The sequence below is a fragment of the Lissotriton vulgaris genome, chromosome 8 (assembly GCF_964263255.1).
Source record: "Lissotriton vulgaris chromosome 8, aLisVul1.2, whole genome shotgun sequence".
Lineage (NCBI taxonomy): Eukaryota > Metazoa > Chordata > Amphibia > Caudata > Salamandridae > Lissotriton > Lissotriton vulgaris.
Window position 1 is genome coordinate 735,817,769 of NC_141696.1, and position 21,654 is coordinate 735,839,422.

Below are 21,654 nucleotides of genomic sequence, written 5' to 3' on the forward strand. Positions count from 1 at the left end.
GTGAGAAAAATGTCCATGGCCGGATCCTCCAGGCCCGGTACCAGTGGCAATAAAGGACGAGACAGATGTTTCTGGTGCAGTGTCTCGAAGATTACCGATGTCTTGGGCGTGGGCACCGTCAACGAGATGCCCAATTTTTCTGCACCTCCTAACAGGACATCGTGAAAAGCCACCAGATCGTCAACCAGGGACACCCTCGTCTCCGGTGACCCCGACAAAGTCGGAGAGTAGTCCCTGGTCCCTGAGGACCTCGCATGGGAACCAGACCTGCGCCTCCTGTGGCGTCGCCTCGACCGCGTGGATGACCTGTTGCACGATCGTTCCCTCCTCCTGGAACAAGAGCGCGACCTCCCAGTTTGTGGGCGTTGCGCAGGTTTCCGTGGAGGCGTCTTCCGTTGACTATCCTGGGGTTTCGGTCTAGGTGTCCCCTTAGGCGGTGTAGGAAGTGGGGGCAGTGACACCGACCTTGGCGGAGGAACAGGAGGTATCTCCGACCGAGGGGCGGGCCCATGCGGCGGAAGCGGTGGTGGTTGTCCTGAGGGCGGAAGTGGTGGAAGCGGAGGGTTGATGGGAGGATCCTCCTTAGGTGCAGGAGGAGGGGGCGACTTCGGCCGAGGTGGTGTATATACCACCGAGTACACCGAGCCCGGTGACTTCTTCGGGGGAGGGGACTGCGAACCAGCCCCTCTAGTAGGTGATCGCGTCTCCGGCGCCCTCCACCAGACCCAGCGTGACTTCTGGCACCAGAACTCCTTCTGCGCCGCTTAGGAGAGTTGGAACAACTCCGAGACGCCAACCTCTTCCTTCTCGACGCTGAGCGTCGCTTTTCCGGCGTCGGACGCCGCCTCCGCGACTCCGGTGTCTAACACCGCGTCCGCGATGTCGAACGTTCAGTCTTCGACGATGAGTGGCGGCGACTCCTTGACGCCGAACGCTTTCTTGAGGTCCTAGAAGTCGAGGATCCCCTCTACGCCGACCGTCTTCTCGACGGCGACCGGCGGTGTCGCCTCGACGGCGAGCGCCGACGCCTGTCGCTCCTTCGACGCCGATAGCTCGACGACGAAGACGCTGTCGACTGTGGTCTCGACAGCGGCCTACCCGGGCCCTTCGACGTCGATCCTTCACGCCGTCTAGACCCGGAGCCCTGGGGAGATGGGGAATACACCATCGTCATCCCTCTCGACGTCGTCGTTGATGCAAATCGACGCAGACGGAGACCGGGACCGTTTGCTGGTCTTCCTGCCTCTGGGGAGCCCCCCCAGAGGCCTCGGCAGAGGGAGCCTTCCCAACCTGCCCAGACCCACCTGCAGCCTGCAGTAGTCTCTCCTCCAGGCCTTGAAGCCTAATCTTCAGCCTTTCCCTCAGGGTCCTTGCTGAAAGGTTCTGGCAGAATTCACAGTCTTCAGGGACATGTGCTTCAGGGAGACAGATAATGCAGACGTCGTGTGGATCAGTCTTGGACTTCTTCCTTCCACATGCTGGGCACTTGTCGAAAAGAGCAGTCATTTTAGAGCCCTAAAAAGCCTGAACAAATACACAGGAGTGAAGGGAAACACCAAGATATAACAACTGAAAACACTTTTATCCAAAAGGTGCACAAAAGATCCAATAAACCCTTGAAAAAGGGAGAGCTCAATGCCAGGGTCCTGTTAGCAAAAGCCGGAAAAAAGAACTGAAAGTAAAAGGGACCTGCTGTGCCTTCTGGGAGAAGTTCTGGAAAGTTCTCTTAAAGGCACAGTATCCTATTTAAGCCACATAATGGCAGCCTATGGGGCTTGTCTGTCCATGCCTTGCTCTCTATCATTCCAGAGGCTTTTACTGGTAGAAACAAGTTTCTCTATGGAAGAAACTGGGCAGGCTGTGCTGTGTGTGTGTTTTTTTGGGTGGAATTTCTAGTTGAAGTACTGGACAGTGTAGCCTGTGGATATAGGCTGCATTATTTGTCTTTAAATTCTCTCTTAAGTGTCTTTGCAGTTCTGCATTTTTTGACAACTTAAGAGATTATTTTTGATTGCCGGGGTCCACGCACATGGGCGGGACTATTCACTAGATTAGGACTATACACAGAGATCCCCTACTACAGAAACACAACTCCACAATACATGCTTACTTTTAATCTTTAACGCTCTTCACTGGCACGTGGTTATAAGCGAAATGCAGAGGTCTTGTGCATGGTGGTGAACAGAAATTGCACAAGTGGCTGTCCAATGTCCGATGCACCTCGCTCATGAATCTACACCCTATTAAACAAGCATTTACAATGCAATGGTCTCGTCTTTGTTAAAGTTAGAGCTATTGGCATTGCAAATGTTGTTTTCATTTTTTTTAAACCAATAAATATAGGATATTGTCATTTACAATGGCAATAGCTTAATCTCTCACAAATGTGAGACCTATTGCATTTGCACCCACACACACACACACACACACACACACACACAGAGAGACACACACACATGTGGTGGTGGTGGTGGTGGATCTGGTGGATGTGGTGGTGGATATGGTGGTGGAGGTGAGTGTGGTGGTGCATATGGTGGTGGCGGTGAGTTTGGTGGTGGATATGGTGGTGGAGGTGAATGTGGTGGTAGTGGACGTGGTGGTGGTGTTGGATGTGGTGGTGGTGTTGGATGTGGTGGTGGTGATGGATGTGGTGGTGGTGATGGATGTGGTGGTGGTGATGGATGTGGTGGTGGTGATGGATGTGGTGGTGGTGATGGATGTGGTGGTGGTGATGGATGTGGTGGTGGTGATGGATGTGGTGGTGGTGATGGATGTGGTGGTGGTGATGGATGTGGTGGTGGTGGTGATGGATGTGGTGGTGGTGGTGGTGGTGATGGATGTGGTGGTGGTGGTGATGGATGTGGTGGTGGTGGTGATGGAGGTGGTGGTGGTGATGGATGTGGTGGTGGTGATGGATGTGGTGGTGGTGGTGATGGATGTGGTGGTGGTGGTGGTGATGGATGTGGTGGTGGTGGTGGTGATGGATGTGGTGGTGGATGTGGTGGTGGTGGTGGATGTGGTGGTGGTGGTGGATGTGGTGGTGGAGGATGTGGTGGTGGAGGATGTGGTGGTGGAGGATGTGGTGGTGGATGTGGTGGTGGAGGATGTGGTGGTGGAGGATGTGGTGGTGGTGGATGTGGTGGTGGTGGATGTGGTGGTGGTGGATGTGGTGGTGGTGGATGTGGTGGTGGTGGATGTGGTGGTGGTGGATGTGGTGGTGGTGGATGTGGTGGTGGTGGATGTGGTGGTGGTGGATGTGGTGGTGGTGGATGTGGTGGATGTGGATGTGGTGGATGTGGTGGTGGTGGATGTGGTGGATGTGGTGGTGGTGGATGTGGTGGTGGATGTGGTGGTGGTGGATGTGGTGGTGGTGGATGTGGTGGTGGTGGATGTGGTGGTGGTGGATGTGGTGGTGGTGGATGTGGTGGTGGTGGTGGAAGTGGTGGATGCAGTGGTGGATGTGGTGGTGGTGGATGTGGTGTGGTGGTGGTGGTGGTGGTGGTGGATGTGGTGGTGATGGTGGTGGTGGTGGTGGTGGAGATGGTGGTGGTGGTGGATGTGGTGGATGCAGTGGTGGATGTGGTGGTGGTGGATATGGTGGTGGTGGTGGATATGGTGGTGGTGGTGGATATGGTGGTGGAGGTGAATGTGGTGGTGGAGGTTGATGTGATGGTGGTGGATGTGGTGGTTATGGTGGATGTGGTGGTGGTGGTGGATGTGGTGGATGTGGTGGTGGTGGATGTGGTGGTGGTGGATGTGGTGGTGGTGGATGTGGTGGTGGTGGATGTGGTGGTGGTGGATGTGGTGGTGGTGGATGTGGTGGTGGTGGTGGATGTGGTGGTGGTGGTGGATGTGGTGGTGGTGGTGGATGTGGTGGATGTGGTGGATGTGGTGGATGTGGTGGATGTGGTGGATGTGGTGGATGTGGTGGATGTGGATGTGGATGTGGATGTGGTGGTGGTGGATGTGGTGGTGGTGGATGTGGTGGTGGATGTGGATGCGGTGGTGGAAGGTCCCAGAAGCAAGCGTTAATTGGACAGTAGGTTTACTACCTAGGCCATAAATCATGCCCCCTGCTCTGCTGCAAGGCTGGAGGTGAGTGGGACCCTGCCCTTATTAGGAGCTCTCCTTTCGAGGTGGCGAGCCAGCCCAGCGCCTCCGGTAACCCCTGATGACAGGCTCGTCCTCAAGCGGACGTGCCTTTTTCTCCCAAAACACCTCGGAAACCCGCCCCTTCCTCATGAACTTCTGAAGCAACCTCAAGACATGACTCTTGCAGACGAAACAGGCATGATCTCCTCCACACTCAGGTCTAACTCTACTCAGGGCCGGGATATAATTACAGTTCAGTATCATTACAAATTCACATAACATATAAGACTTTGTTCCAACAGTTCACATAATACCCGAAACACAGATTGGTATTACCCAAAAATGGATGGTTTGGTGAAGTTTACATCCACCACTAAGAAAATAAATGGTGTTCTGAAAGTCTTTAAATCCAATCATGGCAATGCATAATCAGGTTTCCATCCACTCGAGGTCATTAACTGAATACCATGCTTTGGGTAATTGAATGTGTTATTTAGGGTTATTACGGGGGGCGTGGCTTGGACGCCGAGGAAGATGGCGGTGTAGAGCGTCTCTCCTCCCGACACGAACTCTGCCATCGGGAATTGGGACGCTTTGTTAAGCCTGCAACGCGGATGTGAGCGAGGGTTTGGGCACCGGATCATCCCCAGTATGCGGTGAGCCGTCCTGTGTGGCCGTAGCTGAAGCGGGGAGAGAGTTACACCGAGCGAGGCGCCGAGCGAGGCTCCGGACGCTCATGGCGGGAGCGCCGGTGGAAGAAAGGAAACGAGGCAAGGAGTAACTCCGAGGGCGCAGTGAATCTGCCAGCGCAAAGAGGATTGTGGCAACGGCGATGCCCAGCAATGCTTTGTGATGCAGGGCAAAGACAAAGCAAAAGCAAAGGAAGCGTGAGTACAGTATGATCGGCCATGTCCGGGCTTCATTACACCTAACCAAGATGGCGGCCGCCACTCGAGAATGCTCGATAATGTTCTGAAATGCCTTAAAATGCCCTAAAATCGTAACGAGACGAAGTGGCTTTCCACTTTACACTTTATATCTCGCTCTATATTTCGCTTAATCCAGCATACAACGCCTTGGAAGGAAAGTAAGCACGTCATTTCCAGTTTGATCATGAGGGCATGATGGGATTATGCTGAGTGCCTGGACTACCTGTTACCAGACCACAGGGGTAATTTCAATGAGACAGTGCCTTCTCAAAGCACTCTCTCTTCAGTGATTTCCACGGCAACAGTGACTGCCTGGATTGCCTGGCATCACACCTCAGTGATCTCTCAATGTTATAGTGATCTCTACACAGTGATCTCTCCAATGACATTACATGAACCATGTGTACACCTGAATGAATGTATGTGAAGCTCTATACCTCAGGTTCCACTTGACGGATTGCTATATGTGCGACGGTGAACAGAGATCTGGGTGACCATTCTCTTCTATAGATCTGTGTTGTCTAATCTACCCCACGTGCTTATCGAAGAGGGGGTTCCAGAGCACCGTTCAAGGAACTAAGCATTCACGATGGATACCAAAGACCAAGGAACCCTTAAGAGACTTAAATCGGACCACTCGAACCCGGGGTCGCCAAACAAGCCAAAGAAAGTCACTCCGGACGCACTGGACATGATACTAAATAGGTTAGACGAGGTGAAAGACTTAGCCAAGGTTACTAAGGAGGAAGTGGTGGCAATCCGTCAAGATATCCGAGACACTAACGCGCGTTTAACAGAGACAGAATCCCGGATCAGTCGCCTGGAAGACATAGAGGTTAAAACCTCAACGGCCTTAAAACACCTCCACATCTCCTCTGACCAGACAACCAGACGACTAGCCGAGTTGGAGGACAGGAACAGGAGAGGGAACCTACGCATCTTTGGAATTCCGGAAGGATCAGAAGATTCGGATGGTTCATGCATCAAGTTCTTGGAATCCTGGTTCACTAAAGCCACAAACATGACTTTCGCAAATCCTCTGGAATTTGATAGGGCGCATAGAGTCCCAGGAAGAATCACTAAAACACAAAGAGGACCAAGACCCATCGTATGTAAGCCCTTACGCTACCAACATGTGGAACAAATCCTAGCCTTCGTGAGAAAACACAATCATATTCTATGGAAGGACACCAAAGTCTACATCTCTCAAGACTACAGTAAGGAGACCGTCGAAACAAGGAAGGCGTTCCTCGCCCTTCGTCCGCATCTGTCAGTGAAGGGGTACCAATTTGGCTTTGCGGGCCCAGCGAAATACCGGGTGACGATACGAGGATCAGCTCACTACTTTACGGACCCAATGAAGCTGAAACGCATGCTTGAGGATGTGGATGAACGAGACATGGAGCGCGACATGGAGACTAATAACCCGGATGGTCTATCGACCTCGGCTTCTGCTTCAGGGTACAAGTGACCAAGTTAGGTCTTATCATGCAGTTTCTGCGCTCTGTTGTTAGTGAAAGCCTGATGGGCTCATATGTTGCTGGGTTCCTACCGGATAGACCTCAAGTCTACGGATGTACTGGAAGTTTCTTTAATTTACATCTCTGGTTCAGGCTGGCATGGCCCAGCTGCTATTGATCGGATCCTCTTGTTTAAAGTTGGCTCGCCTGGATGGCTCCAATGAGACGATGGCCGGTAATGTATACATTGTAAAGTGTTGTCTAACTCCAGACTTTGGAACACTGTCAGGCTACCCGGAGTAGACCGGATTCGTTCTGGCAATACTGTGTCTCTTTGACTATTGATTACTGATGTCCTACTGTTCTCTGTTCAGGTTCTTCGCCACTGATGCGATGACTTAGACTCTACTAACCACTTCGTGCCTTGATGTGAGATATGATGCCATAATATCTTCTAATAGGTCATGGTGATGTCTTCTCAAATTTCTGCTCGATAATCATAGTTTAGTGTGCACTCAGAAATTATTCTGCCTTACCAAAAAGATATAAGGAGTGGGTGTGCTGTTGTACACATGTCGGTTTTGTTGCATTACTTCAATGTTCCACTGCTTGCATAGCCTTTTATATGCATTTTCCGTTATGTATTGTTGTTCCAATGTCTTTAAATGACTAAGTTTAGGCGGGGGGGCTACTGCAGTTTTCCTCACGTCGCCATGCTTCTGTATTACAATTGGGGTGGGTGGGGTGGGGGGTTGCGTGGGGTTGGGAGGGGTGGGTGCTGTGTTCTGTGTTTTGTATTATTTTTCCTTATTTCTCCTCCATTCTCCTTCTCTCTTTTTCCTCTCCTTCCCGTATCATCTCTTTCCTCTCTTACCTGTCTCTTTGCTCTTGATTGGACAAGTTGTATCATGCATATGATGTGCTTACATATCTATACTCAGACTAAACGTGCTATATCATCAGGTATCCAGTTATATGGTGGTGGTTTCAGACTGTATCTCATCTGGAGTGGTAGGACAATGTGTTCTTTACATGATGCGCCATATACCATGTTTTCCCTTGGGTCTCTTGTTACAACCATGACACATATACCACTGTAAATGTCACATAGAACGCTGTCCACTCCACTTGGTACAACCTCTCTTGATCGATTGAAAGTTTTATCCATGAATGTTAAGGGTCTGAATCAGCCCGTCAAAAAACAAAAGATATTAGATTATTTGCGGAGACAAAAGGGGGACATTGTTTTGCTACAAGAAACCAAATTGGATGCTAAACAATTCTATACTCTGCGCAACAAGTTTTATACAGAGGTTGTAGGGTCAGGTGCACTCGGTAAAAAGAATGGGGTTCTGGTATTATTGTCAAAGAAGTCCAAGGTAGAGCTCCTATCCTCCTCATCAGATGACAAAGGTCGCTGGGTTACGGTGAAACTCACTAAGGATAACACGGAATTCTTTGTCACTAATGTCTACGCACCTAACACTAATGATTTAGAATTCTGGCAGGATTTAGTCAAACAGATTGCGATGGTTCCTGACACGGCGATACACATAATTGGGGGGGACTTTAATCTTCCGTTTGACCCGGCCTTAGATAGGGACTCTAAGTGTACATTCAAGCCAAACAAATCACATAATGCCTTCATCAAACTATGCCAACAATTCCACTTAATTGATGCGTGGAGGATACAAAACCCCACTGATAGAGACTACACATTCTACTCTTCCCCTCACGACTCGTTCTCCCGTATTGACTACATTTTCATTACACAAAATGGCGTAGCAAGGATAGAGGATACTTCAATTGAGCCAAGGGTACTGTCGGACCACTCATGTATATCTCTATCCATCAGTAACATTAAACCATCCCCTAAACAAACGGCCTGGAGACTTAACGAAGAAATCCTACACAAAGAACAGAATAGAACTAAAATCTTGGAGGCTATTAGATCTTATCTGGAGACTAATGTGAGGGGGGACACCTCAGAACTAGTGCGATGGGAAGCCCTAAAAAGCACAATAAGGGGAGTGTGCATCAAAATCCGTTCAGCAATGAACAGGGATTGTAATGCGAAGTTAGAAGGGTTGGAAGCTGAGATAGCTACTTTAGAGAACAAACACCAAAGGACAAGGGACCAGGAAACGTTCAACATCATGACCCATAGAAAATACGAATATAACAAGCTAGTGAGCGAAAGGGCGGGAGTGTGGCTGGATAGGAAGCGAAGGTTTAAGCTATGTGAATCTAACAAAGCCGGTAAGAGCCTGGCAGCATACTTAAAATTTAAAGTACAAAGGAATGCTATTAATGTTATCAGGGACTCGGCGGGAGTCGCTCATTCGGACCCTCAAAAGATATCCGAGGTCTTTAAAGACTTTTATGAGGACCTGTACGCTCAAAACGAGTTGGTGATGGGGGACAAAATTCAAGAATATCTACAAGAATGTGCTCTACCAAAGTTAAAGCCTGAGGAACAACTCAGTTTGAATGGGCCGATCCTGGCTAATGAGGTAGAAAAAGCGATCAAGGGGTTAAAATGTGGGAAAGCACCAGGTCCGGACGGCTTCACGGCCAAATTTTATAAAAGTTTTGCATCGGACTTAGTTGATCCCCTGCTACACCTCTTTCACGAATTTACAGAGTCAGGGGAGGTCAAAGGTACGTTGGCAGAGGCAACTATTGCAGTCCTGCCAAAGGACGGCAAAGACCCATCACTCCCAAAGAACTACAGGCCGATTTCCCTGATTAACCTTGATTGTAAATTACTAGCCATGATCCTATCAGCCCGTCTGCAAAAAGTCCTCCCCACCCTAGTACATCCGTCTCAAGCGGGTTTCTTAAAACATCGACTATCCAGTGATAACACCAGAGTACTGGCCCATGCTCTAGAAAAAGCGAAGCTTTTGACGACCCCCACGGTGGCAGTCACACTGGATGCAGAAAAAGCCTTCGACAAGGTAGATTGGTCCTACCTTGAGGCGGTTTTACGAAACTTCAACCTAGGAGAGACGTTTACTAAACTCGTAATGGCTTTGTATGCCGGCCCCACTGCTAAGGTCAGAGCGGGCGGCTCCTACTCTTCCTCTTTCTGCCTAAAACAAGGGACGAGACAAGGCTGCCCACTATCACCTTCTCTGTTCCTATTGGCAATAGAACCCTTTCTGTGGCATATCAGACACAATGAAGCCATTGCTGGGGTTCCATTTGGTAATTGCACCGTAAAATTGACTGCATACGCCGACGATGTCCTGATCTTGTCGGAAAAAGCTGACGAGGCTATCCCGGCCTTGATGGACACAATTGAGGGGTTCTCTAGAGTCTCAGGATACAAATTAAACAAGGATAAAACAGAGGTTAAGTTACTAAACAACATCGGGGATAAAGGATTACTGGGAACATCTGGCCTTACCTGGCAACCGAAAGCTTTTAAATATTTGGGCCTAGACTTTGAGAAGGACTTGATTACGACTCTGAAATTAAATGAAGACTCAACATTAAAAAAGATATCCACTTTACTAGACAGTTGGTCACCTAAATTCTTGTCCTGGTGGGGCAGGGCTGAGACTCTAAAAATGATGTGCACGCCTCTAGTTAACTACCTGGCTAGCATGCTCCCCATGACTTTCTCAGACGAATTTATTAAGAAGGTGGACAAGCTGTTCGGAGAGTTCCTGTGGCGAGGGAAAAAAGCCAGGATATCACTTAAAAAGCTGCAGCTAGCAAAAGATAAGGGCGGCCTGGGCCTGCCCTCGTTTAGGAACTACCAAACGGCTTTCCTCTGTAAGCAAGGGGCCCTTTGGTTGGTTGAGGATACATCCTACACTCCAGTATGGCTAACTATTGAACGGTCGCTAATAGCAGATGCACCCCTCTCGTCTCTCCTCACCATGGATCTGGCCCATATACCTCACTCCAAATACATCCTTCTAAATACCAGAAGAGCACTTCTCCGACTTGACCAATATCATAAGACTGCTCTGGTGATTAAGAGATCCACCCTACTCTCATTATGGCATAACCCTAAGATCAGGATAGAAGGGAAAACCCTTTACTGGGAAGTGTGGGCCGGAAAAGGTATACACATAGTGAATGACCTCTATGATAATGGCAGACCCCTGCCCTTCTCGACATTGCAAGAAAAGTTTAGCTTACCACCCATAGAATTTTACCAGTTCCTAAAACTGAAGGCCGCTATCTCCAAATGCCCCCTCAACACAGACTTACCTTGGCTCGTGTCCCGGCTACGAATACTATACCATGCTGACCATTTTGTATCAAGAATATATAAATTGCTCCTCCCCCTACCCAAGACGCCACATAGGCTGACCGAAATTAAGTGGGAAGCGGAACCTAATTCCACAGGCATTACATTAGACTGGGAGGTGATACACAACACCGCACTGACAAACAAGATATCCCCGATCCTATGTCAGACGAAATATATGCTGTTAAATAGAGTGTTCTGGACCCCCCAGAGACTGTTTAAATGTAAATTGAGGGATACTCCTACCTGTTGGAACTGCCATGAAGCTCCTGGTGACTTGGCACACATGTTTTTTCATTGTTCCCTATTACGAACATTTTGGAATAAAATATTTACATACATTCAACAAGTGCTTGGAATCACGCCTGTCCAAGATTTCATATATGTCATTCTAGGTCCCCTGGAAACACAATTGCCGGACATTCATGACAGGCAACTGCTTGATATTATGCTGACATTGGCGTGCAAGGTCATTCTTTACAAATGGAAAAATTTTGACGAAATCAACTTCAAAATGTGGCTGGAATGGCTCTCTTTTTTAAGAGGGGCAGATAATCCTGCACTGCAGTCAGCCACTTGGAAGCCCTCGAACAAAAAACTCTGGACATCCCTGGATGCGTCATCCTCCCACTTTGAACCACCATGATATGCATCTCAACAATTGACTTTTCCAAACAGTATCCAAGTGGAATTTGAGGTGTTTGCTTGTGATTTTGTATACTTACTGCATATTCTCTACTACGCACGCAATGTACCGAATCTGGGTAAATCAACTACTATTGCCCTATGGATACACCTGTCCTCTCTCTTCTCACCTCTCTCTTCTCTTCTTCTCTATCTTTTCCCTTCTCTAGCTCTCTGTCTCTCTCTTCCTTTTCTTATCTTCTTCCCTTGATTTGCTTTTTGATTACTGTAAGTGTCATGATACCAAGAATTTGTTCATTTTGTACCTTTAAAGATTTATTGTATTGTCTTTATTTTTATCCTTATTCTTCAATAAAAAAGATTTGAAATAAAAAAAAAGAATGTGTTATTTAAAACACATAAAAGAGCAGAAGTGAGAGATAAATAAAACAAGCTGGCAGGCAGTTACTGATACACATTCAACTCACTTTTACAAAAAAAAGAAAAGAAAAAAAAATCAGGCCAGAAAAGTTTGTGCTGCTATACCAATGGTGGGAAGCAAATGTAAAGAATATTTAAATACCGATATAAATTATTAATCTGGTTCATATTGCGTGATTCTCTAAAAAGACAGGTGACCTCAAAGCTCCAAAATTCATGCAGAAAACTGATGAAACATTAAAGAGAAGACTCTATAAGCAGGCAGCAGGGCAATGCGGAGAGGAGTGCGAGAGGGCACTCAGATGACGGGTAGGACACACGAACCTGTCCGTCCAGCTGGTTCTGGCTCTGCCCCGGGGTTGGCATCTGGCTGGGTAGGGTGAAGTCGGTGAACTCGAACTCTGAGCCCTGGGTGTCGGCGCCCAGCAGCTCGGCCTCCTCCGTGTCCAGGAAGGTGAGGGTCTGAGAGCTGGGTCTGTAAGCCTCAAGGCTCATGCTTGCGGCTGGGGCCTGTCCTCGGGCTTGCGGAAGGAGGGTGGTGAGTGTGCCCAGCCTGCTCCCTGCCGGGATCAGAGCCTCTTTAAAAGGCCTGCTGGGACCGGCCTGGCGCAGCGGCCCTAAGGGGAGGGCGAGGGGCAACAAGCGGCACCGAACCTCCCGGCACTGTTGAAAGGAAGCGGCGCAAGCAGCCAACAGGCAGAGGCGGCGGAGGCAAAGACGGGAGGAGGGCTCAGGCAGCACTGACTGCAGAGTGAGGCCTGCGCAGGAAGTGGCAGTGACAAGGTGCACTGCCACGTCCACTGTGTCACACGGCGTTGCGGTCGTCATGGGAGGGCCGCGCGGAAGCTAACCCCGGCACCATCTTCGAATGGTGAGAGCCCCGCAAGCGCTGGACGGAAATATCAGAACAGCAGCAGAAATACTAAAAAGAATTTAAAATCGTGATATCTGTATCTTATATTTTAAAATATGAATGCATAACCAAAGAAAAAAAGCTTACTGTAAAAAACTAGGTTGATTACTCATGCATTTTTTTCCTCCAAATATTCATAATATTGCTCCAATTTATATTGAATTCATGTTCTACTTTTAAACATGACGCAGCTTCTGTTAAACCGCAATCCCAATATGAACAATACAGTGGGGGCTAAAGGAGCCTCGAGACCTTCCCCCTAATAAAGAATCTACACAGAAAGTCTACAGTGTGTCTGCTCACGCTGCCTGCACGCGCCAGTCAGCCCTCTGATTGGTTAATAAGGAACATTATTGGTAGTGTTTATTTGGTAGTTGTCAACGAATCAGAGAGCAGACTTGGGCGTGCAGGCAGCGTGATGGGGGGGTGTTTTGGACTGAGGACGTCACGGAGAGAAAAACGAAAAAACACACCCCCCAATCCAAAAAAGACGGGGCTTAAATTGACAAACTTCTTCTCCAATGGCTGGCTGCCGTTTAGGAAGCCAGCCAATGGAGAAGATGGGCAGGTTTAAGCCCCACTACTAGAAACAAAGTCTCGAGCGAGACTGCGGAAGCACAGCCTACGCTAGCCGAGACCTAAAAACTGATAACTCACCGTGTACAGTTAAAAGTTTTGTAAAGTGGAGAAGTGTGGCTCAATGGTTAGAGCGGCAGGCCCTGATGCTGAGGTCTGGCCCGGGACCAGGGTTCCATTCCCCGCCTCGGCGGGTCTTGGGCTAAAAATTCCACGGACCTGATAATTCTCGCCTCGGTGCCTATTCCAATCATGGAGTCCCACTCTGCAACTCTGGGCAATAGCGTGCTTAATCTCCACAACGGCCCCCACAACGCTAAGGATGCCTGGCCTCCACCTTGGGGTGCCCAGGAGCGGACGCCTCACAGGGAAAGCCAGGATGGGTTCCAGCGGTATTCGTACAAGCGCCTTGAGACCCTTGAGGGTGAGTAGTGCGCTATACAAGTATCAATTTACATTTTTAAAGTACTGCTGCAGCCTTGCAGTCACTGCACAACTCGGAGGTAAAATCAGATGAAGGACATATCAAGGAAAATGCGTTTAGAATACAATCAATGGAGTGAGGTCCCTGTACAGCTTTTATTCCTGCAGCACAAGTAGTTTGACTCAAAGCTCAAGCTTTGGTTCGGGGCATTCCACAGTCTTAGGCTCCAGGTGTCATCCTTACATGCTTCAGCCATTCAAAGACTCTGCGGGTGATCAGATGGCGATTTGTTAAATGTGTGGCCCAATGCGGCTCTGATTCCATAGGTATGTCACCCTTTTCTTCAAAATGCATTGTGGATAGTACAGAAGTTGATTCTCTCGTTCAGTGGGGGCTAGAGACGTGCTTTCGTGGTAGGTCTAATGTGTTCTGTCATCCATAGGCCCTAGCATATGCGGTCAGCCTTGTTGTGGTGCCTCTGCAACCTGCTGGATTGTTTGCGAGTCCAGTGTAACTTATATTGTAATAATATAGATGTGCTATCACCAATGGCCTCAAGTTTGTGGATCATGTTCATACCACATGGAGCTGCAAATTAATACTTCTGGGGGCGTGGCCGAGACAGCGATGTGAGCGGACGCGTCTCGTGTGAGCTCTGTCGCCCCGCTGTGTAATTAGCCTGCTTTTGCGAAGTCCGGGGGGCTTTTTCTCCTGGGGGCCCCCTGTGTGCTGTGAGCCCTGCCAGCATTGTGTCCCGGAGGCGAGTCCTGGCCGTTGGGGGATCCCGCTGCAGACGCCCGGAGCCCCGGGACCTCCGCGATCGGCCCCTGGCCGCCATCTTCCTGAAGGGTCTGCCGCCGTGACGCCTGGCCCAGCTCTCCCAGAGCGGAGCCGATCGCCGACGTTGGCGAGGTGCTGGAGACTCCCTGTTCCCCACCTGCGGCGGACCCCCTCCCGTGGAGCCGGATTGCTGCTTGGGCGGCTCCACCGAGGCTGCTGGCGCCGGGCTGCCCCAGGCGGAGGGCGCTTTGACTGCCCGGGCGCTTCGTCTAGGAGAGGCCCCGGCTTTGGCGGGAACGGAAGGCCGGGCCCGGAGAAGTCGCCGGAGGCCCTCCCCCCGCGAGACCCGACTCCAGATCTCTCAACCGCCGCGGGACACTCCTGGTGAGCTGCAGCTTTCGCGCCGCCCCCTCCCCCTGTTTGTCCCTGGAGGGGTCCGGCAATAGGGGGGCCCTGCTGCAGAGCCGACCGCCATCTTGTCCCCCTGATCGGCTGCTTGTGGCGGTGCACCTGGAGGCGGGAGGCCAGCTCATTTACCCGCGCGACCCCCTGCCCTCGAGCTCCCTGCTGCCCTAGAGTGAATCGGCGGAGGGCCGTGGGGCTGCTCAGGCCCTGCACTTGGGGGAGGCCTTGGCTCTGGCGGGAACGGGAGGCCGAGCCTTGCTGCAGTCACCGGAGGTCCCCACCCTGCGAGATCCGGCTCCTGACCACCGCGGGACGACTCCAGGGAGCAGTCTTCCTTCACCCCCCCTGTCTGCACGCCGTCTTGTCCCCTTGGTTGGCTGTCTGCGGCGCCGGAACCGGAGGTGAAGAGCCATTTCATCCGCGCACGCAGCCCCCCTGCGCGCCAGTCCCCTGTTGCCCTGGCGTGCCTTGCGGACTGATAACAGAATAGCCCTGCCACTGGCTTACGGGGGCCCCTGCCACTCTCCGCCATCTTCTGCCTTGTGGCCTGGCGCCCCTGATCTTAGGCCCTGTGTTGCTGGACTGTGGGGACATTCGTGGGGCCTCCCTTGGACACTCTACCAGCGCAGACCGGGGGCTGCTCGTGCCAGCTCACCCTACCCCCCGTAGTTCCCGGGCACCCCGAGTGGACCATGACCCGTGGCAAGGGAAACAAGCCGGACCCCCCAGCAGCGACGACCAAGGGCACGTCGGTGGCCGCCATGTGGGGCAAAGCGGGCTCGTCACCTTCTTCCGGGGGTCCCTCATCGTCAGGGGGGACGCCTCTGCCGCCTGCCGACTCCCCCCCCCGGTGACCCAGGCCTTCATGTCCTCCTTCATGACTGACTTAAAATCCGAAATTGGGTCCCTCAGGTCGGAGGTCCACTCATGTGTCAAGGAGCTGCGCAAGGAGGTCACCGATCTGGGCGACCGGGTTGACGGTCTGGAAAAACGGTCGACTCCCGCACTGAAGACCTGGAGCGGATCTGGCAGAGGGTGGCGACCCTGGAGGAGCAGCATATCCAGCTCCAGATCAAGCAGGAGGACCTGGAAAATAGGGGGCGCCGAAATAACCTCCGCATACGGGGTGTGCCACTCGGAGAAGAGGGGACCGATACCATGGCCTACGTGGCCCAACTCCTGCACGCGGTGTGGGGCGAGGACGACGCTCCCCCACCGCGCCTTGACCGCGCACATCGAGTCTTTGGAGCGGGGGGCAAGACGGGCCTCCTGCCCGACATAGTCACCAGGCTCCACTACTTCACGGAGAAGGAGGCCATACTGAAGGCGGCAAGGGACAACCCGGACCTGCGCTATGGAGGACACAAGATCCAGATCTTCCACGACCTGGCTCCCACCACGCTTCACAGGAGGAAGGTCTTCCGCCCGATCACGGAGAGACTCCGGGCCCTCAATGTTTCCTATCAGTGGGGGCACCCCTTTGCCCTCATCTTTCGGTGGGAGGACAAGCGTAGGGCCCTCCGGTCCTACCGAGAAGCGGCGCAACTGCGTGGCATGCCGGAGTCCCCGGACCACAGCCCGCCCCGCTCTCATCACCCGGAGAGAGCCCCTCCACGCCCAGACTGGTCCACGGTGCGCAGACATCACCGGTCCCCCCCGGTGGATAACCTCTCCACATCGCAGGCCAAGCAAGACATTATCGCACACATACGCTCCCTTGAGGGCGACCGCGAGGAGCAGGCCTCCCAGCTTCTCGCCTCCGGCACAGAGGGAGAGGATCGTCCCTCAACTCCAGGAGACCATTGACTGCACACGATGAGACCCATGCTGCCTTGAGCCTGCACTCGTCCCCTGGGCATCTGGACCTGTCCTATCACGCTTCGGTGACCGTGTCCTGCTGTTCGTGGCGGTGGGGTCCCCCTCCTCCCTTGCGGGCCGCCTCTGCGGTTCCCCCCACCCCCCCCCATGGGGGGTCAGAGGGAGCAGCTGGTGACCTCCGTCCCTTTCGGGCCCTGTTCCTCACCGCCGAGCTTCGGTGCCCTCTTGACGTCTGGCCTGGACTTACGGGCCTCCCGGCTCGTACTACCCCCGGACTTTCCTGTGACAGCGGGGTGGATGGGCAGCGAGATGACCAGACTTCACCCACCCAGATCTCCGCTCCCTCACTTTGTCCCGTAGGAAGTGACATTCCTGTGTTCATCCGAACCCTCGGGTAGAGGATGTCCGGTACTTGGGACACTGTACGATGGCCCTGTTGGCCTGTTTTGGTTGTGTTTTTTCTATGCACCCTTTATTTTCCTTCTCTCTCTTTTCTTCCTGCTTGTTTCTCGCGCTGCTCTTTCTTCTGGTTCTCTCCCCGCGCTTGCAGAGTGGTGGCATGGTGGGACCTGCGGGTGTTGGCGCAACGGGGGCGGGGGGAGGCGACCGCTGCCCTGTCTGAGGGGGGGGATGCTTCATGGGTGACTGCGCAGCCCCGCCCCCCTTAGTGCGATGACGGCGAACATCCCCGCACCCCTGAAGGTCCTGTCACTCATTGTTAAAGGGCTCAACTCCCCCAACAAGCGGACTCAGCTATGGCGCTATCTCCTGCACCACTCCCCTGACATTATCCTCCTCCAGGAGACGCACCTTCTGAAGGGGGATACCAGGCGCATGGCGCACCCTAGATACCCTATGCAGTTCTGGGCCTCTTCTGACACTAAAACGGCGGGGTGGCAATTCTCTGTAGGGCTGGCTTTAGACGGGGACCCACGAAACCCTTCAAGAGTGCTGACGGGCGTTTCCTCCGAGCCACGGTGCAGATGGGTAGTGCACAGTTCACCTTGGGCTGTGTATATGCGCCCAACCAGTCGCAGGATAAATACCTCCAAGCGCTTCTGCGGGACCAGTTCCCACCAGGCGACCCTTGCACGATCTTGGGCGGGGACTTCAATCTAGTGTGGGACCCGGAGTTGGACCGAGCGGGGGCCTCCTTTAACAGCGCGGGGGCAATGTCTTCTGCCCTTAGAACGCAGATTACAGACCTGGGGCTGGTGGATGTGTGGCGCTACCACAACCCGGGAACCCGGGACTACTCCTTTTATTCCCACTCCCACAGGACGTACTCCCGTATAGATTATCTTTTCACTTCCCTTGAATTGACCCGTGATTCCTTGGCTGCCGCTATCTCCGACATTTCCTTATCGGACCACGCGCATGTGGAACTTCTGCTACAGGATCCGCTGGCCCATGCCGCTCGGGAGCGGAGGTGGGTACTTCCGCCGAGTATCCTTCGGGACCCGGAGGATGTTGCTAGCATCCGTGACGCCATAGACTCGTACTTCGCCATTAACGATACCCCGGATTTGCCCTTCCATACGATCTGGGACGCCTTTAAGGCCACCATTAGGGGCCACATTACCTCCCTGGCGGTGGCGAGGAGGCGGGAGGCGTTTAAGCTAGAAACCGACCTGGCCAGCGAGATCAAACAAGCGGAAACTCGGGACAGGGACTGTCCCTCGCAGGCGTCTAAGAGAACGCTCGCCAACCTCAGGGGGCAACTCCGCGTGCTACGCACCAACAAGGCAGAGCGCTCCCTGCTGGCGCTCAAACAACGCTACTACGAGGGCGGGGACAAAATAGGACGCCTGCTGGCAGGCAGACTTCGGGCACGTGCAGCCAGGGCCCACATCGCCAACATCAGGCGGCAGTATGGCACCTGCGCCACCACTGAAAAAGTCAAGCAGGAGGCCTTTGTCACCTATTACTCCTCCCTGTATGAAGAGGAGCCTACCGCTGCGGAGGCGCGGGAGGCCGTTCTTACGGATTTCGAGGGATCTCCGCTGTCACCGGCATGTGCGGCTGCCCTGGAAGATCCCCTGCAGGAGGAGGAAATATCAGCGGCCGTCAGGACCTCCCCCCAGGGAAAACCCCGGGACCGGACGGCCTGCAGTTGACCTTCTACCGCTTATTTCTGACACAGCTCCGCCCGCACCTGCTACGGCTGTACGGTTCCTTCTCTGACACCACTGGCCCGTCCCCCGATATGGGCCTGGCGGAGATCGCTCTGATCCCTAAACCTGGGAAGGACCCCGACCTGTGCGCCTCCTATCGCCCTATCGCCCTCATGAATACCGATCTTAAGATCTACACCAAGATCCTGGCCAAACGGCTGGACCCGTACATGCCGGGATTGATAAACCCGGACCAGGTGGGATTCATTCGGGATCGACAGGGGGCCGATAACGTGCGCAGGTTGGCACATCTAGTGGGGAAGGTGCGACATTGGGACATCCCGGCCTGCCTTCTCTCGCTTGACGCAGAGAAGGCCTTCGACCGGGTCGACTGGACCTTCTTGAGAGCAGTCCTCCAGAAACTTGGTTTTGGTCCTAAAATGATCGCCAGGTGCATGGCCCCCTATCTCGGACCACAGGCCAGAATCCGGGTCAATGGCCAGCTGACACCGCCGCTCTCGATTCACAGGGGCACGAGGCAGGGGTGCCCGCTCTCGCCGCTCTTGTTCGCCCTCGCGGTGGAGCCGTTAGCGGCGCTGATTAGGCGCACTCCTGACATTCACGGAATCCCCCACGGGGGACGTGACAACAAGGTGGCGCTGTTCGCTGACGATCTGATCCTTACTCTTACACGCCCTCGGGACTCCCTCCCGGCGGTGCACGATGTCCTCTCCCTATTTGAACGAGCGTCCGGCCTTAAAATTAACCACACCAAATCCTGGGCGCTCAATCTCACCATCCCTGAGGAGGAGGTCAATTTCCTGAAAGGGGTAACGCCCTACCGTTGGGCGGAGAGCCACATCAAGTACTTGGGTCTGGACCTGACGCCCCACCTGGACTCCTGGTCCGCGCGGAACTGGGCGTCCTGCCCCAAAGAGGTCCTGGCGGATCTGCGAAAATGGAAGCCCTTGATGGTTTCCTGGCTAGGGCGGCTCAACGCGGTCAAGATGTCGGTCCTCCCCCGTATTCTCTATGTTTTTCAATGTTTGCCCACCCCAATCCCGCTACACTGCATTAAGAGCCTCCAACGTGACCTCACGTCGTTCATTTGGGGAGGTAAACGCCCCCGCTTTTCACAGAAAGTCCTTATGGAACCGAGGGATAGGGGTGGCCTTGCCTGCCCGAACCTTCTCCACTACTACTGGGCGGCGCACCTTCGGTTTGTCATAGAATGGGGTGCGCGTGAGAGCGACAAGCACTGGTTCCACATGGACCGGGTGGTCACGGGGCGCACCATCTGGGACCTGCCTTGGCTGCCGCGAGTGGCGCGCTCCAGGAGTGCGTATATGGCGGTCCCGACGAAAACGGTCCTGGACATCTGGGACAGGGTAGCGGTGCCCAAAGGCCTTACCACGTTCCCCTCTCCGCACACCCCCATCGCTGGTAACCCGCACTCCCCCCCCCGCAGCCCGGACCCGCGCTTTTGTGAGCTGGACACAAGGGGACTGCAGAGTTATAGGGGACCTCTTCCTTGGGGGATCACCTAAATCATGGCCCGACTGCAGGGAGGAATTCGGTCTACCCTCGACCGCCGGCCTACAGTACGCCCAACTGCGTCATTGGACTATGGGAGATGACGTGTACCGGGCTGCCACCAGGGCCTATATGCCCTTCGAGAAACTGGCACGCTCCCTGGGGGGGGGCTGAAGAGGCTTATTTCCCAGATTTATAACATACTGCAGCACCCCACCTCTCCTCCCGCGCACCCCTACCAGAGGCAATGGCAGTCGGCGGCGGGTGCCGACATAACGCCTTCTCAGTGGACCAGGCTGTGGAACGACATCCCCAAAACCTTTCGCAGCATCCCGCAGAGGGAAAACGCCTACAAGATGCTTACGCAATGGTACTATACCCCCCTGAGACTCCGCAAAATGTTTCCGACTGCCTCACCGTTGTGCTGGAGGTGTGGCACTGCGACTGGAGACTTCGTGCATATCTGGTGGTCGTGCCCTATCCTAGCTGTCTTCTGGAAGGAGGTCCTCAGCCACATCAAGAGGGTGTTAGGCTTCCCCCTGCCTGAAGAGGTCTGCACGCTCTTGCTGGGCGTTCGACCCCCTGCGCTTAGGGCCCTCACGCGCAGCGACTGGATCCTCACGCTTCACATGCTAGGCGCTGCCAAGCAACTCATCGCTTTATACTGGAAACGGGCTGAAGCGCCGCCAATAGCCTCCTGGTTTGTGCGCCTCTGGCAGGTCCTAGCTATGGAGCTGCTCACGGCGCGGATACAAATGAGGGGCGTGCGCTTCAAGGCAGTGTGGGAACCCCTCGTGCGCCACCTGTGCTCCATCAGCTACGCGCGCCACATGCCCCCTAGGCTTCGTGCACTGCATCTATTTGAGGACGCCCTTATCCCTGCCGACCCGAGCAGACTATGCCCTTAACTACTCCCCCTAGTGCAGGCACTGATGCGCCCCGCCACACCGCACACCCACTTGTGTTTTGCCCCCCCACCGGCAGCTGATATCCCTCCCCCTGGCCCCCCTTCTTCTTGCCCCTGCTTAACTTTCCTCTGACTTTTCCTTCCTTCCTACTTGCCACTCTGGCTTCCGCCCCCCTAGGGGGCAGTTTGAGCCCCGTTGGGCCTTTAGAACATGTGACACTGCAGTTATCAATTCCATGCGCGCCTCCCCCGCACAACGGTACAACACTCGCATGTGGCTGACTCTTGCCATCACTACCCCTAAGCCACGCGGCCGGCCCCCTCTGAGGGGTTGTAGGCAAGGCGCTGTGTTAATGATCCATCCCCCCCCT

General features: G+C 53.3%; 1 protein-coding gene across 30 annotated transcripts in view; it reads right to left on the reverse strand.

The window, feature by feature from the left end:
• MBNL2 (muscleblind like splicing regulator 2) overlaps positions 1–21,654 on the reverse strand; it is a 658,937-nt gene that overhangs the window by 450,192 nt on the left and 187,091 nt on the right. The window lies entirely within an intron of this gene.